The sequence below is a fragment of the Labeo rohita genome, chromosome 17 (genome assembly GCF_022985175.1).
Source record: "Labeo rohita strain BAU-BD-2019 chromosome 17, IGBB_LRoh.1.0, whole genome shotgun sequence".
NCBI lineage: Eukaryota > Metazoa > Chordata > Actinopteri > Cypriniformes > Cyprinidae > Labeo > Labeo rohita.
The window spans coordinates 2,450,357-2,464,730 of NC_066885.1; the positions used below are offsets into that span (position 1 = coordinate 2,450,357).

Below are 14,374 nucleotides of genomic sequence, written 5' to 3' on the forward strand. Positions count from 1 at the left end.
TCAATTTACTCTCCATTTTATGGCATAGATGTCTAGGAGAAACAGTTGAGAGATTTAAAGAGTCTTAGGTGATGGTTCTCGTGTGATGTTGAACGTCATAACTCTGTACCGGAGCAATGTGTGTTGAGATGTCATCCGCAGTCACAGCTGATCAGGTCTGGATCCATCACACAGTTCTTTATGTTCGCTTCACTCTGCTCGGCTCCTCAGGAAACTCCTGACTCAGAAAGTCCAGTTTCCTGTGCACTTCACGTTTACTGTTCAGCGTCACATGATGTCGGTGACTAACGTGTTGAGTTGATTTCATGCATCGTTGCTCTGCTGTCACGTCCTCATCTCACATCATGCTTCAGCTTCAGCTTCATCTGACCACTTTGCTATTATCTGAAATTAGAAATGCTCAGTTTGCTAAAAATTTCATCAACTTGTTGTCAGGGAAGTAACAAATTACGGGATTGGTTAAAATAATGACCAGCATAAAATATGATTTTCTCTTTTTTGAATTTGACTTAAGAGTAACAGACGTTGTACCCATCAGAAGATTCTCGTCAAAATAGCTGGTTTAATATCCTGAACACATGCATCTTAGCAAACATCTTAAATCTTTCATGCTGTTGAACCTCCAGATCCGGTCATATCCTCATATCCTTCATCATTATAGGCTGCTTCTGGTTTGGTTCTTCTTGCTGTCTTTGCGTTGGGTCTCCTGACAGCCGTGACCCACCTTTCACTTCTCATTTAGTGTTTGCAGCTCAAAGCCGCTGCATAGTGCTGACAACAGCACATGAGAGCATGTTTTCTTGGCATCTTTTAGCTCCATGTTCAGCTGGACAAACCTCTGATCCCCAATGACAGCAGTTATTCACTGGAGAGGCTCTGACCACTGCTCTTTTCACATGGAAGTCACCTTCACTTCAACTTAAAGACGTTTCACAAATAACACATTCCCAGCTCCTAAAAACATTCTGGCAAGGTTCTCTTAAAGTTATAAACAAATGCTCTTCCAGGAACACTAATGAAGTATTTGTTCAGAGTTATCTGATGTTTATTAATAATGTTCTCAAAATATTTGCACAAAAATGTTATTTATACATTGTTTATGGTACTAGGTACTTTATGGTACTTTATGGTACTGTCTTGATAGATAGATACACTGACCAAAATTATAAACGCAGCAGTTTTGTTTTTGCCCCCATTTTTCATGAGCTGAACTCAAAGATCTAAGTCTCTTTTTTTGTGTACACAAAAGGCCTATTTCTCTCAAATATTGTTCACAAATCTTCAATGGCTGTGTGAAGTTGCTGGACATTTGTTATTGTTTTCATTTTGTTATTATTATTGTTTCAATTTTAATTTTAGTTAACCCTGGTTGGATGTTCATCTTATACTTTATATATATATATTATTTAATATTATATATCGATTTAATATTTAAAAAAAAATATATATATATATATTTTATTCACACAAAGTAAAAAGGTCATTTATTATAAATACCATAGCTGATCACTATATTTTCTTTATACATAGGGCAAAATGTTACTTAATGTTGGTGATTATAATAATTTTTGGACTATAATAATTTTTTTGCAATGTAATTTCATCATAAACAAAAGTTAAATTAGATATAAAAGTAGGATTTTCACTAATAACATTTTGCTAGTCAATTTTTAACTCATTTATAATAAATAAAGACAACTAAAAATACGATTTCAATAATTGTTTTGTTTTATTTTTTCTGTGGGAAGTATTGTTTGCTTTTAGACAAACTAAACAAAATCATTATAAACCAATATAAAAAGCACTTATAAATGACATCATTTCATTATTTTCAGTGCATCTCCTTAGAAGTTTAGATTGTGTCATTTTGACATCATAACTTCCTCATCCCATTTGATTGGGTGGTTGTGTGTATTTTTAGTGGACATTTACTCATGAAATTGGTGACAGGGACTTTAAAGTCACCCTGATCTCAGCTGATTTCCCAAAGGATGCTTAATTCAATCCCATTAGTGAGGGAAAACAAACTAAGACAAGACATTTAGCATTTTCTCATTTACTGATATTTGATTACATGCACACCCTGTATCATTTATAAAATTCAAACATGGTTTAATTTTATAAATGATGCCTTTAGACAAGTGCTGTTTACAAAGTGCTGCACTCTTGCCTTCATGTAATTTTATTTGACATTTAGCTAGAAAAATGGATACTAATTGGTCTATTTTTAAGACTTCCACTTTTAGAGATGCTTAGGAAGACATTATAAATAAGTGGAGGTTATTTTAGTTAGCCATATTTGAGAATTAATAGCATCTATATTACTGTGGCTCATCTGTATTAAAAATCAGTGCTTTCGCTTAATGCATTCAGCATTATTTGTGTTAAAGGAGAAGTCCACTTCCAAAACAACAAATAATTTACTCACCCCCTTGTCATCCAAGACGTTCATGTCTTTCTGTCTTCAGTCGTGAAGAAATTATGGTTTTTGAGGAAAGCATTTCAGGATTTTTCTCCATATAATGGACTTCATTGGTGCCCTGATTTTGAACTTCCAAAATGTAGTTTTAATGCAGCTTCGAAGGGCTTTAAACGATCCCAGCCGAGGAAGAAGGGTCTTATCTAGCGAAACGAACAGTCATTTTTTTGGAAAATAAAAATTTTTATACTTTTTTTAACACAAAAGTTCATGTAGCACAGGCTCTGAGATGCGCGTTCACGTACTATTGAATCAAGTCGAAAGGTCATGCGGAACGTAGGCGAAGCCACAGACCCAGTGTTTACAAAGCGAATGTGCAAAGACTAAGAAAGTGCAAGTAAGTCAAACGCTGTTTACAAACAAAAAGGTACAATGATGTCGGACAATTCTGAAGTTGTAGGAGAAAATGAGAATGGCAAAAAACTCCATCTTTACCTTTTTGAGCCGGAGTACACAGACGATGAACTTAGACCTGATTCGTAGTAGTGATGGGAAGTTTGGATCATTTTACTAGACTCTGACCTTTGAGTCTCGTTCAGCAAAATGAACTAATCTTTTTCTGAGTCATTTCATTCATTTTAGCAAAATATAATTAAAATGTTATTTGTTACTTCGCTAACACATCTACTGCTTACACAAACGTCGATCACACTACAAACAAGACAAAACTATAATGCTATAAGAAACAGAAAATATTAATTAATTGTTTACCTCGGTTTTTAGTCTATGATTAGCTCACCTCACCTCTTTTCTGACAAGTTTTCGGGTTTGTGTCGTTCGTTCATCACGTGACAGCCCCATAAGATGAACAAACCACTCGAAAAACAGGTGAACTAATTCCAGTACAGAACCTAATAGGATGTTGCGTATACGCGACTGAACAAATCACTCCCCGAGACGACTCGTTCTTCCCGAGTCACATTAAAGATTCATTCAAAATAAACGAATCGTTCAAGAATGACCCATTACTAATTCGTAGCATCGTGGATGCGCATCCCAGAGCCTGTGCTACACAAGCTTTTGTGCTTAAAAAGTATGCAAATTTTTATTTTTTGAAAAAAAGACTGATCGTTTCACTAGATAAGACCCTTCTTCCTCAGCTGGGATCATTTAGAGCCTTTGAAGCTGCATTTAAACTACATTTTGGAAGTTCAAAATCGGGGCACAAATGAAGTACATTACATGGAGAAAAATCCCGAAATGTTTTCCTCAAAAACCATAATTTCTTTACAACTGAAGACAGAAAGACATGAACATCTTGGATGACAAGGGGGTGAGTAAATTGTTTGTAAATTGTTGTTCTGGAAGTGCAGTTCTCCTTTAAAGGAATAGTTCACCCAAAATGAAAATTTGCTGAAAATGTGCTTAACCTCTTTTTGGAAAAATATAGCATTACATCACTCACCAATGGATCCTCTGCAGTAAATGGGTGCCAACAGAATGAGAGTTCAAACAGCTGATAAAAACATCACAATAATCCACAAGTAATCCACACTACTCCAGTTCATCACTTAACATCTTGAGAAGACCAAAAAAAAAATCCATCATTAAGACATTTGTAGTCCATAATCCATAATAACACTACCTCCAGTAAGAAAAAAGGCATCTGGTCTGAATCAGGAGAGAAATCTGCACAGTTCAAGTACTGTTTACATTACTCAAGATGTTAATTGATGGACTGGAGTGGTGTGGATTACTTGTGGGTTATTGTGATGTTTTAGCAGTTGTTTGGACTCTCATTCTGACAGCACCTATTCACCTCAGGGGGTCCATTGGTGAGCAAGTGATGCAATGCTGCATTTCTCCAAATCAAATCTTGGATGACCTGAGGGTGAGCACATTTTTAACAAATTTTAATGTTGCATGAACTATTGTTTTAAAGACAATTAATGAATGATTCCTCATTTTAAACTTTGATTGAACTTTGATGATTGTTTGATTGTGAGAGTTCATTCCTCTTCGCTGTCTGTTTTGCAACCTCAAACAACATGAAATCCAGGACGGCTGTCTTGTAACGTCTTCATTTTTAATGCGCTGAGCATCACAATTTCGAGACCGCCAGCGTTTGCTCTCAGACGTCTGTTTACTGTGTTGAGTGTTTTGTTGCACTGGTGTATGAAGCCTGTTCACGGATGCCTAGAAAAGCCAAACTGTGTTCTGCTGCTGTGTTCCCAAACACATAGTTTGTACTATGAGCCGAAACATCAGCTAACCTGATCTTGACCTCAACCAGTTCTAGTTCATCCACTTATGTCTTGTGCACTAGTTACTGCATGATGTTTCTGACCCTGAACAACATAAATATTTAAGGTTGAAATATTGATTTGGTCTGTCACATGGCTCAGATGGACATTGTAGGGCTTGATTTCTGAGCGAGCGTTAGTTTAGCACTCTCTGAAGGCCTGTCAGTGTGTGTTTGCAGATGTCATTTTGATAAGGTCATCTCGCACAGGATGAACAGTCTGGATAGAAACTCAAAGGTGGGCAGCGAAAATCATTCTGTTTCCATAAATGAAACCGCTGCACTGAAAAAAAATGAAATTTGAAATTTTCACTCAGAAATTGCTAGTAAATTTCCTAAATAATTACAAAGAAATAGAAAGTATCACACTGAATTAAACATGACATTATGAAGTAGAAAGACTGAAATAGTAATTGCAGTTCTGTGTGCAATTCTGTTGAGGTAAATTTTAAATAATTGTTATAAATTTTAGGAGAGAAAAGTTGATACGTTAAATATAAATACACTATAAACGTTTAGTTCTTTCAAAGTCATTTAAGTTGACAGATTTTTTTCTTTGAATTTGTAAAATATGATTTTATGGCTTGTAAATAAAACAAAGATTACTGGAGTATACAAGAAAATACTTTTTCAGTCTTTTTACTTAAAAATTTCATGTTTAATGGGTCACTTGGTGTTTCTTTGTAATAATACGAGTAAAAATGGTAACTAGGCCAAATTTTCTTTAAAAGTACATTTATATAAAATATATATTTATTTATAATAAATAAAATAACAACAAAAAAATCAAATTAATGAACGTAGTAAAAAACTTTTAAACGATGAAAAAAAAATAATTTTCAAAGTTGTAAATTAAATTATTAAAGGGTGTTGTTAGAAAATACTGTCAGTTTTTCCACTTCAAAATTTCATGCTTAATTCAGTGGGTCACTTTTCTTTTTTGTAATTATTTGTACAATTTACTAGCACAATTTCATTTCAGTGTCTCTTTCTTTTAAAGATATCGCAAATAACTTTAAGTTCAAATAAGTCAACTTTACACTGGGTCAGTAAAATTTATTTTTGTTATGTGTAATTGTTAAGGTGAAACAAATATTTATTAATATTTTAAGTAAATGCATATTCTATGTATCAAAAAATTGAGTTGAGTGAACAAAATAAATATTCAAATATATGTATAAAATATATTCTCTTTTTGATTGGAAATCATAGAGCTGTAAAACTGAGTATTCATATTAAGCTTATTGAGGTTGTGTGACAAATTAATGAAATGCAGCGCATTAGGGAAAGAATAATTATCTACGCTATCCATAGGACATCCTTAGGTTTTGCACTTCTCCTTGCTATAAATAAGTCAATGCATGCATTTTTACAGAGAAACGGTTTATTGGGGTATGTTTTAAGAAAATACAATGCGGTCTTTCTACGTCAAAATTTCATGTTTAATTCAGTGCTGTTTCTTTCTAATAAATAGTGAAATGTAGCAATTTGAAAATAACGAAAATAGTTTAAAACCTGCACCATTTTTTTTTGTCATCAGAGCATAAAAACACATGATTTAATGTTGATTTGTCTAATAAAACAATCAGGGATCAGTGATTTAATTAATGACTCTGTAATGAACAAATTTGCATAATTCTCAGGATTTTAAAGCACAGTTTTATCATATAATGAAAATGAGAAGGTAAAAAACTGTGCTGTAGTCTCCGTTTTGACCACTAGATGTCATGAATACCTTATATATCTGTAGAACTGCATTAGAAACTGAAGTGAATATGGAATTTATTCCAGATGATAAGGGCATATTGCTGTGTTTTTCCTCCTAATTTGACATGACAAATGCGTGTTAAGAATAGCTAATCACAATCAAAATAGAGGATATTTTTTTTACATTAATTAATTATTTTTTGGCTATAAAATTGTTATAAAACTGTGGCTTAGTGACAATGAAATTTTATTTAATATCTCAATAAAATAAAATGTAACAAAATTATTTCTACAGGACATACACTGAAAAAATTATGCAGACACAATATTCTCTCATAAATTGTTATTAAATTTCAGAAATAATTACAAAAAACAGCAAATAACACACTGAACTAAAAATTTAATTTTGAAGCAGAAAAACTGAAATCCAGCTGTAAATGCATAAAAAGACTTTTAAAACAATTTAGATGAACTTAGCACAGGTCATCATATCAGATTTTTGAAAATGAGTTTTATGCAAGAAACATGTAGTATGAGACAAAATTCCTGTCTTTTATTTTTATTTGATTTTTATTATTTTTGATTTGTATTTTTAGTATTTATTTTATTATAATTATTTTTATTATTTCTATTTATTTTAACATTATTTATTATTATTATTATTTATTTATGTATTTATTTTTTTACTTTTTTTATTTTTTTTGCAAAATGGAAAAAAAAAATTGCCTAACTCTTTATAGAATTGTGTATATATAAGTACATAAACCAAAATAGTATTTCTGTCAAACACACTCCAATAAACTTTGAAAAATCAATTTTTGGAGGGTACTGTTGAAATTGTTAACTTTTCTTGCTCAAATGCATGAAATGTTTGAAGATGAGTTTACTTAGTTTGAGTTGTGGTTTGTTTTCCTCAAAGTTCAACATGTTGCATCAGTCTCAGTATTGTCTGAACAGCTGAAATATTGATGAAGCCAAACAAACAGGTGGAGTGATTTCTCCGTCGATGTGCAGCACTCCAGCAGAGGGCAGTGCATCTCTCTCTCTCTCACACACACACACACACACACACACACAGCCAGGAGACTTGTTTACAGTCAGAATCAACAGTGTGTGTGAAAGCTGAGCCTGTGAATCACTGTGACACTTCAAAGTAAGATGTTCGCTTTCTTAAATCTGAGTCATTGTTCAAACAGAATGTGTTGAATAGCGTCATAAACACGCCTGTCGTTCACCGCGTCTTGTCTCCTTTGGTCCCTGCTGACCTCATTACAACGTGGCTTACAGCCAGAGCCAGTGTCACTTTTATTTACAGCTTCATATTGCAAAATAAAGGTGATTTTCCAGGTTGCAAGCGATTTCTGCACTCGTATCTGCCAAAGCTTTAGGAATCATGTGGTTTTGTTCCAAATGCATGTTTTGTTGTTGAAATTGACTGAAAAATAAATAAATAAATAAATAAATAAATAAATAAATAAATAAATAAATAAATGAATGACGGAAAACGTACTTGTGACTGTCAGAGTGTGAATTATATAATGTAATGACTTTCAGGAGGCTGAACTTATTAAATTGAATCTCTAGGTGGTTTTTGTCGCATAATCTGTTGAGGTTTATCTTGTATAACACAAATTGGGTTTTACCAATTAAATGCAACATCAAAATATTATTAGGGTGGTTAATATGTACTGCGGTACTGATTAACAATAGATGGTACTCTAGTGTATTACAGAGATTACAATGGAATTGGCATATATAAACATAACATAAAACTATATTAATACCATGGTATTTTTTGAAACTTTTTTTTACTGTAAATGCACAAAAAAACAAAAAAAAAACGGTTTGAATATTTATATTTTTTGATAATTCTGATAAATTTTTCTTCTCTGCTATTAACATACAGAAGGTCATCATACAAGATTTTTAAAATTATATCAATTTGATATCAGATGTAATGTTAAAATTATGTAAAACAATTATTTTATTTATTATTTATTTATTATTATTTTTTTATCATTCTTATTTTTAGCATTGTTGTGTTTTATTTATTTGTATTTGTTTTGTTTTTTTTAAATCATCATTATTTTTATTTTTCATATTGCTGGTTGGAGAATATCAGATATTTGTTGCATTTCAGTTCACCCATTTATTTATTTTTAATCATTTTTTTTTTAATTAATTTTGTACTGTACTGTTTTCTTTTTATTTGTTCTTTGTGCCATTTATTATTTTGTTGCAAATGTAAATAGATTTTTGCCAAACTCATTATATGAAGTTGGATGTTTAAGTAATGTATGTCCAACTTTATCTGCAAACATATATTCAAATATATACTCAAAAAAACTTTTTTTGTGTTATTTATTTGATTATTATTTTTATTTTATTTGTTTTTGAATTTATTTTATTTTATTTATTTTTTATCAGCTTTTATTTTTTAATGATTTTTTTTATTTTTTTGTTTTATATTTGTTAGTTATTTTCAACCTTTTTTTTTTCACAAAATGTAAAATTTGTGCCCAAACTTTTATATAAAGTTGGATGTTTTAGTATGTTCTCATACTAACGTAGGTCAATATATACAGCAAATCTCAACTGCTTGATTATTTATATCATGGCAAAATGTAAACATTATAATCATCCAGTACTGTTTTGATAAATCTGACTATAAGGCAAAAAGATATTAATGTATCAGAATTTAACATCAGAATTTTCTGTGAAGCTGCTTTGAAATTATGTTTATTATGAAAATATACAGATAAATTTGAAGTAAGAAATATGAATAAAACAAAAGTAAAAGAACCGGGTGAGAAATCAAGCTCAGCTTCCTGTGAGTAAATATTAACATAATTAATCACTGTCCAAACATCAAGCACAACACAAGAGCTCCCATAAGATTATGCAAACTGTTTCCATAACTGCTTTCACAAGCCTCCTCTGGAGCTCAAATCCAGACTCTTATTTAGTCAAGGTCACTTAGCTTGAGTTTAATGGATCAGACGTGTCAGATGTGTGATCAGCCAAACATCTGCTCCGCAAACGTCTTTTGTCGGCTGGGTGTGTGTGTTCAGCATCTGTGCGTCTTATTTAAAGTTAATCAACATATGTGTCAAACTTTGTGCATCACTTTACTGACAACAATCACAAAAGACTCAAAACAAGTTGATTTTTCATACCCCATTGGCAGATATTGTTCCTATTTTAAGTCAACTCACTTTATTTTGGTGCATTTTTCAGAAAATAAGAGTTAAAGGAATAATTTACTCCAAAAAATTCTGAAAATGTGCTCTTCCTCAGGCCATCCAAGATGCAGATGAGTTTGTTTCTTCATCAGATTTGAAGAAACGTAGCATTCCATCACTTGCTCACCAATGGATGTGAATGGGTGCCGTCAGAATGAGAGTCCAAACAGCTGATAAAAACATCACAATAGTCCACAAGTAATCCACACCACTCCAGTCCATCAATTAACATCTTGAGAAGACAAAAGAAACAAATCCATCAAGACATTTTAATTTTAAACCATGGCTTCTGTCTAAAATAAGAGTCCGTAATCCATGATAATGCTTCTTCTGGTTAAAAAGTCCATCTCCTGTTATCTCTCACATCAAAATCCAGCCCCATTTGTTAAGAGCTCTTTTAGACTAAACTCTGCTTGATCTGTGCAGATTTCACTGCTGATTCAGACTAGACCACTTGTTCACTGGAGGAAGAGTTATTATGGATTATGGACTTTATGTAAAAACGTCTTAATGATGGATTTGTTTCAGCTTTTGTCTTCTCAAGATGTTAACTGATGGACTGGAGTGGTGTGGATTACTTGTAGATTATTGTGATGTTTTTATCCGCTGTTTGGACTCTCATTTTGACGGCACCCATTCACATCCATTGGTGAGCAAGTGATGGAATGACACATTTCTCCAAACCTGATGAAGAAACAAACTCAGCTACGTCTTGGATGGCGTGAGGGTGAATACATTTTAAGCAAATTTTCATATTTTGGTTGAACTTTTCCTTTAATATCACATGCAATTTTGCTTCTCAAGTAAATGTATCTTGATTTAAGAAAGTTTAGTTATTTGTAAGTAAATCATTTTTGCAGTGTAAACACCCATTAGGTCTGATGTAACAGCGATCCATGTGTGTGTTTTCTTGTCATTTGTTGCAGTAGGAGCTCATCTCACCATCAGTGTCAGAGGTCAGAATGATGAGGAAGGAGGTGACGGACGCGCCGAGAGAAGAGAGAGAGAAACGAACAGGAAAACATGACAGGAATCTCACTGGAAAAGGGTCAGTGCTTCTATTTTTGGCATCTTAGAAAATGAAGAACATACAGCAAGATGATTTTCAGCTGTTAGCCCTAATATTTATTGTATCTTTGCAGTAAACAGCAGGTCACTGTGTCACTTGCACAACATAGTCTTACAGTAAATCTGTCACTAAAGCCTCAAAACACATCAGCATTTTACTCTTTGCAATTTTTTTTAATGTAAGAAATTTTCCACAAATGCATTCTAGATTTTTTGTCATGGTAAATTCATGGCTCATTTGAATTTTTAACACATTTATTACTTTCCATTCCACATTTGAGACACGTTTCTATATGTAAATATGTACTACTTTTTGGGGTTGATGTTGACAAAAATACTGTAAAATTGTGAAATATTATTATAGTTTTAAATAACTGTTTTATATGTGAATATACTGTAAAATGTAATTTATTTCTATGATCAAAGCTGAATTTTCAGCATCATTACTCCAGTCTTCAGTGTCACATGATCCTTCAGAAATCATTCTAATATGCGGATTTGCTGCTCAAGAAACATTTCTGATTATTATCAACGTTGGAAACAGTGCTGCCCAATATTTTTGTCAAAACCAAGAAGCATTTTGTTTTTCAGGATTCATAGATAAATAGAAAAAGTTCAAAAGAACAGCATTTATCTGAAATAGAAATTTCTTGTAACATCATAAATGTCTGTGTCACTTTTGATCTATTTAATGCATCCTTGCTGAATAAAAATATTAATTTGTTTCAAAATCTTACTGGCCTCAAACATCTAAACGTATATATTGCATACTGGCAGAACTGATTGTTGCTAGGCAACACTACACCCCTTGCATCCCATAATTACACAGAATGCAATTAGCCACAGCTTTAGGTATAAGTTGGTTAGTTTTGACTGTACTTTTATTTCTAAACTGATTTTTTTTTCTTCTCTATCTAACTTTCAATCTTCCAAAAACCTAAAAATACGACACACTTTATTATTCATATCTCCTAGATCCTCTTTGGTCTTTTTTTTCTGAGGTTTATGTTGGATTTGCGATCGGTCATGGGTATCAGCGTCTCTCTGCTTTAGATCAGGATTTTTTTTTTTCAACGCTTGAATAAGTTTTGAGAGATGAAATGTGTGCAGAGCCCATGAAATTTATGTAAGACACGCGGCTCACCACGAAACCATTTCACTCCCTTAACTCGGCCACAGCGATTCAATGGAAAACCTGTAATGTCCTTCTGATGAAAACCAGAAGCTCCATCATCTCACAGGTGTGACACGACCGGCCCTGAGCCAGACGTGAAAAGATGAGATGAGTTTTCAATATAGTACAAAAGATTTCCAATACAACTCCCAGAGAGTTAAGCCCAGAATATCTTCTTCTTTCACAAGATTAGACACGAACACAGATGCACAAGTGATGTTTCATTTTCTTAATCGCATTGTTTGTGTTTGGGGTGATCGTGTTTACCCCAGAACAAAGTAAAAATGAACAAAGGCTTTGTTCAAATACCTGGATGACCTGAAGTCAATTACGCTTTGCAAATGAGACTGGCACAACTTAACAGTGAGAGTTACACAGAATACAAGAATAAACCTTTTTGTGGACCTCAGTCTCAAAAGTTGTCACTGTAACTGTAAATAATGTTATTTTTATGTGTGTGTGTGTGTGTGTGTGTGTGTGTGTGTGTGTGTTTAATATTGTATGAAAACTTTTTTTGGCATGAGATAAATATTGATTTGCATGAATTGTGACTTTTTCTCTCACAATTGTAAGTTTATATCTGTTTTCAGAATTGCAAGATATAAACTCACAATTGCAAGGAAAAATGTAAAAAAAATAAATAAAAAATAAAATAAAAAAATTGTTGGCGAAAAATTGCACAATTGCTTTCTTATTATAGATAATATAATAATAGTAGTAAAATACAGAATTTTGAGATGTTTTCAGAATTGCAAGATATAAATTCACAATTGCAAAGAAAGATGTAAAAAAAAAAACGAAGAAGAAAAAAAAGTTAACTTTTTATTTTTTAAATTGTGAGATTAAAAAATGTCACAATTACGGTCTTATTTTTCGATTAATAATAATAATAATAATAATAATAAAATAAAATAAAATAAAATACAGAATTTTGAGGTGTTTTTTGAGGAAAAAATTGTAGGGAAAAAAGTGGGAAACTTCCACAGTTTAATCACACTGCTTTATATGTATTTGGAAAAGCACAAAGAAAATCTTTGTAAAAATGTGATTTACACACTTAAATTTAATACATAGTGTTACACGTTTCTAATTCAAAATACATGGCTCCATAATTGTGACTAAAATCACCACAAATGCAACAAAAAATAATTTTACATTCATATTTGCTGTTGTCAAGATCTCATTTAAAAGTGTCGATGTTTCCTGCTCAAAGCAATGAATAAAAGGATCCGTACAGTCTGATTCCCAAAAAATGACTCTTGTGAACTGGTTCTTTTTAAAAAGTCATTTGAAAAAAGTTCAAACCAGCCTCACTTGTGTTTAAGTGCTTTTTGGTCAATGAATTGTTTACAGTCATTACTGAGTTCATAACCAACATTTTATACACATGACAACGAACGCGTTCTGCTGAAAAATTACTCTTATGAAGCAGCTCTTTTTAATGAGTTCGTCATAAAGATTCCTTAAACTTAATCGTGATTTAGCACTTGGGGCAGTGAATTGTTCATAATCATTACTGAGTTCATAGGCAGTGTTTCCTGTGCACAACAATGAACAAAACACATTTTGTAATGTCCGTTTTCCAAAGAAATGACTCTTATGAACCGATTCTTTTAAATGAGTCAGTCAAGATGATTTACAGAGTAGCCTCGAACTTGCTCATGATTTAGTGGTTTCAGTCAGTGAATTGTTCATAGCAATTATTGAGTTCGTTGCCAGCATTTCATAGGCATGACAATGAAGTATGAGCCATAATGCCCGATTCATGAAAATGACTCTTATGAAGCAGTTCTTTTTAATGAGTCAGTCAAAACAATTTACAAAACTAAGTTCATAGCCAGTGCTTCCTGTGCACGACAATGTACAAAACGCATGTCCAATTTTTTGAAAAATGATTTTTATGAACCGATTCTTTTAAATGAGTCAGTCAAAGCGATTCACAAAGTGGCCTCGAACTCGCTCATGATTTAGGGGTTTCAATCACTGAATTGTACATAGAAATGACTGAGTTCATTGGCAGCGTTTCATCAGCATGACGATGAACAAAGCGTGTGTCATAATGTCCGAATCCCGAAATATGACTCTTATGAACCAGTTCTTTTTAATGAGTCAGTCAAAGCGATTCACAATGTAGCTTCGAACTCGCTCATGATTTAGGGGTTTCAATCACTGAATTGTACATAGAAATGACTGAGTTCATTGGCAGCGTTTCATCAGCATGACGATGAACAAAACGTGTGTCATAATGTCCGAATCCTGAAATATGACTCTTATGAACCAGTTCTTTTTAATGAGTCAGTCAAAACAATTTACAAAGCTGAGTTCATAGCCAGCGTTTTCTTTGCACAACATTGAACAAAATGCAATCCAGAATTTCCAATTTCTGACAAATGACTTTAATAAACTGGTTCTTTTTAATGAGTCAGTCAAAAAGATTCACAAACGTGCTTGTGATTTAGCAA

At 32.6% G+C, this 14,374-nt stretch overlaps 1 long non-coding RNA gene across 1 annotated transcript in view; it reads left to right on the plus strand.

Annotated features, from left to right (window-relative positions):
* Positions 1–14,374, plus strand: part of LOC127179765 (uncharacterized) — a 108,085-nt gene that overhangs the window by 71,652 nt on the left and 22,059 nt on the right. Inside the window, exon 3 of the long non-coding RNA XR_007829547.1 lies at positions 10,597–10,718. This is a non-coding gene — a long non-coding RNA (uncharacterized LOC127179765). The remainder of the gene's footprint in view (positions 1–10,596; positions 10,719–14,374) is intronic.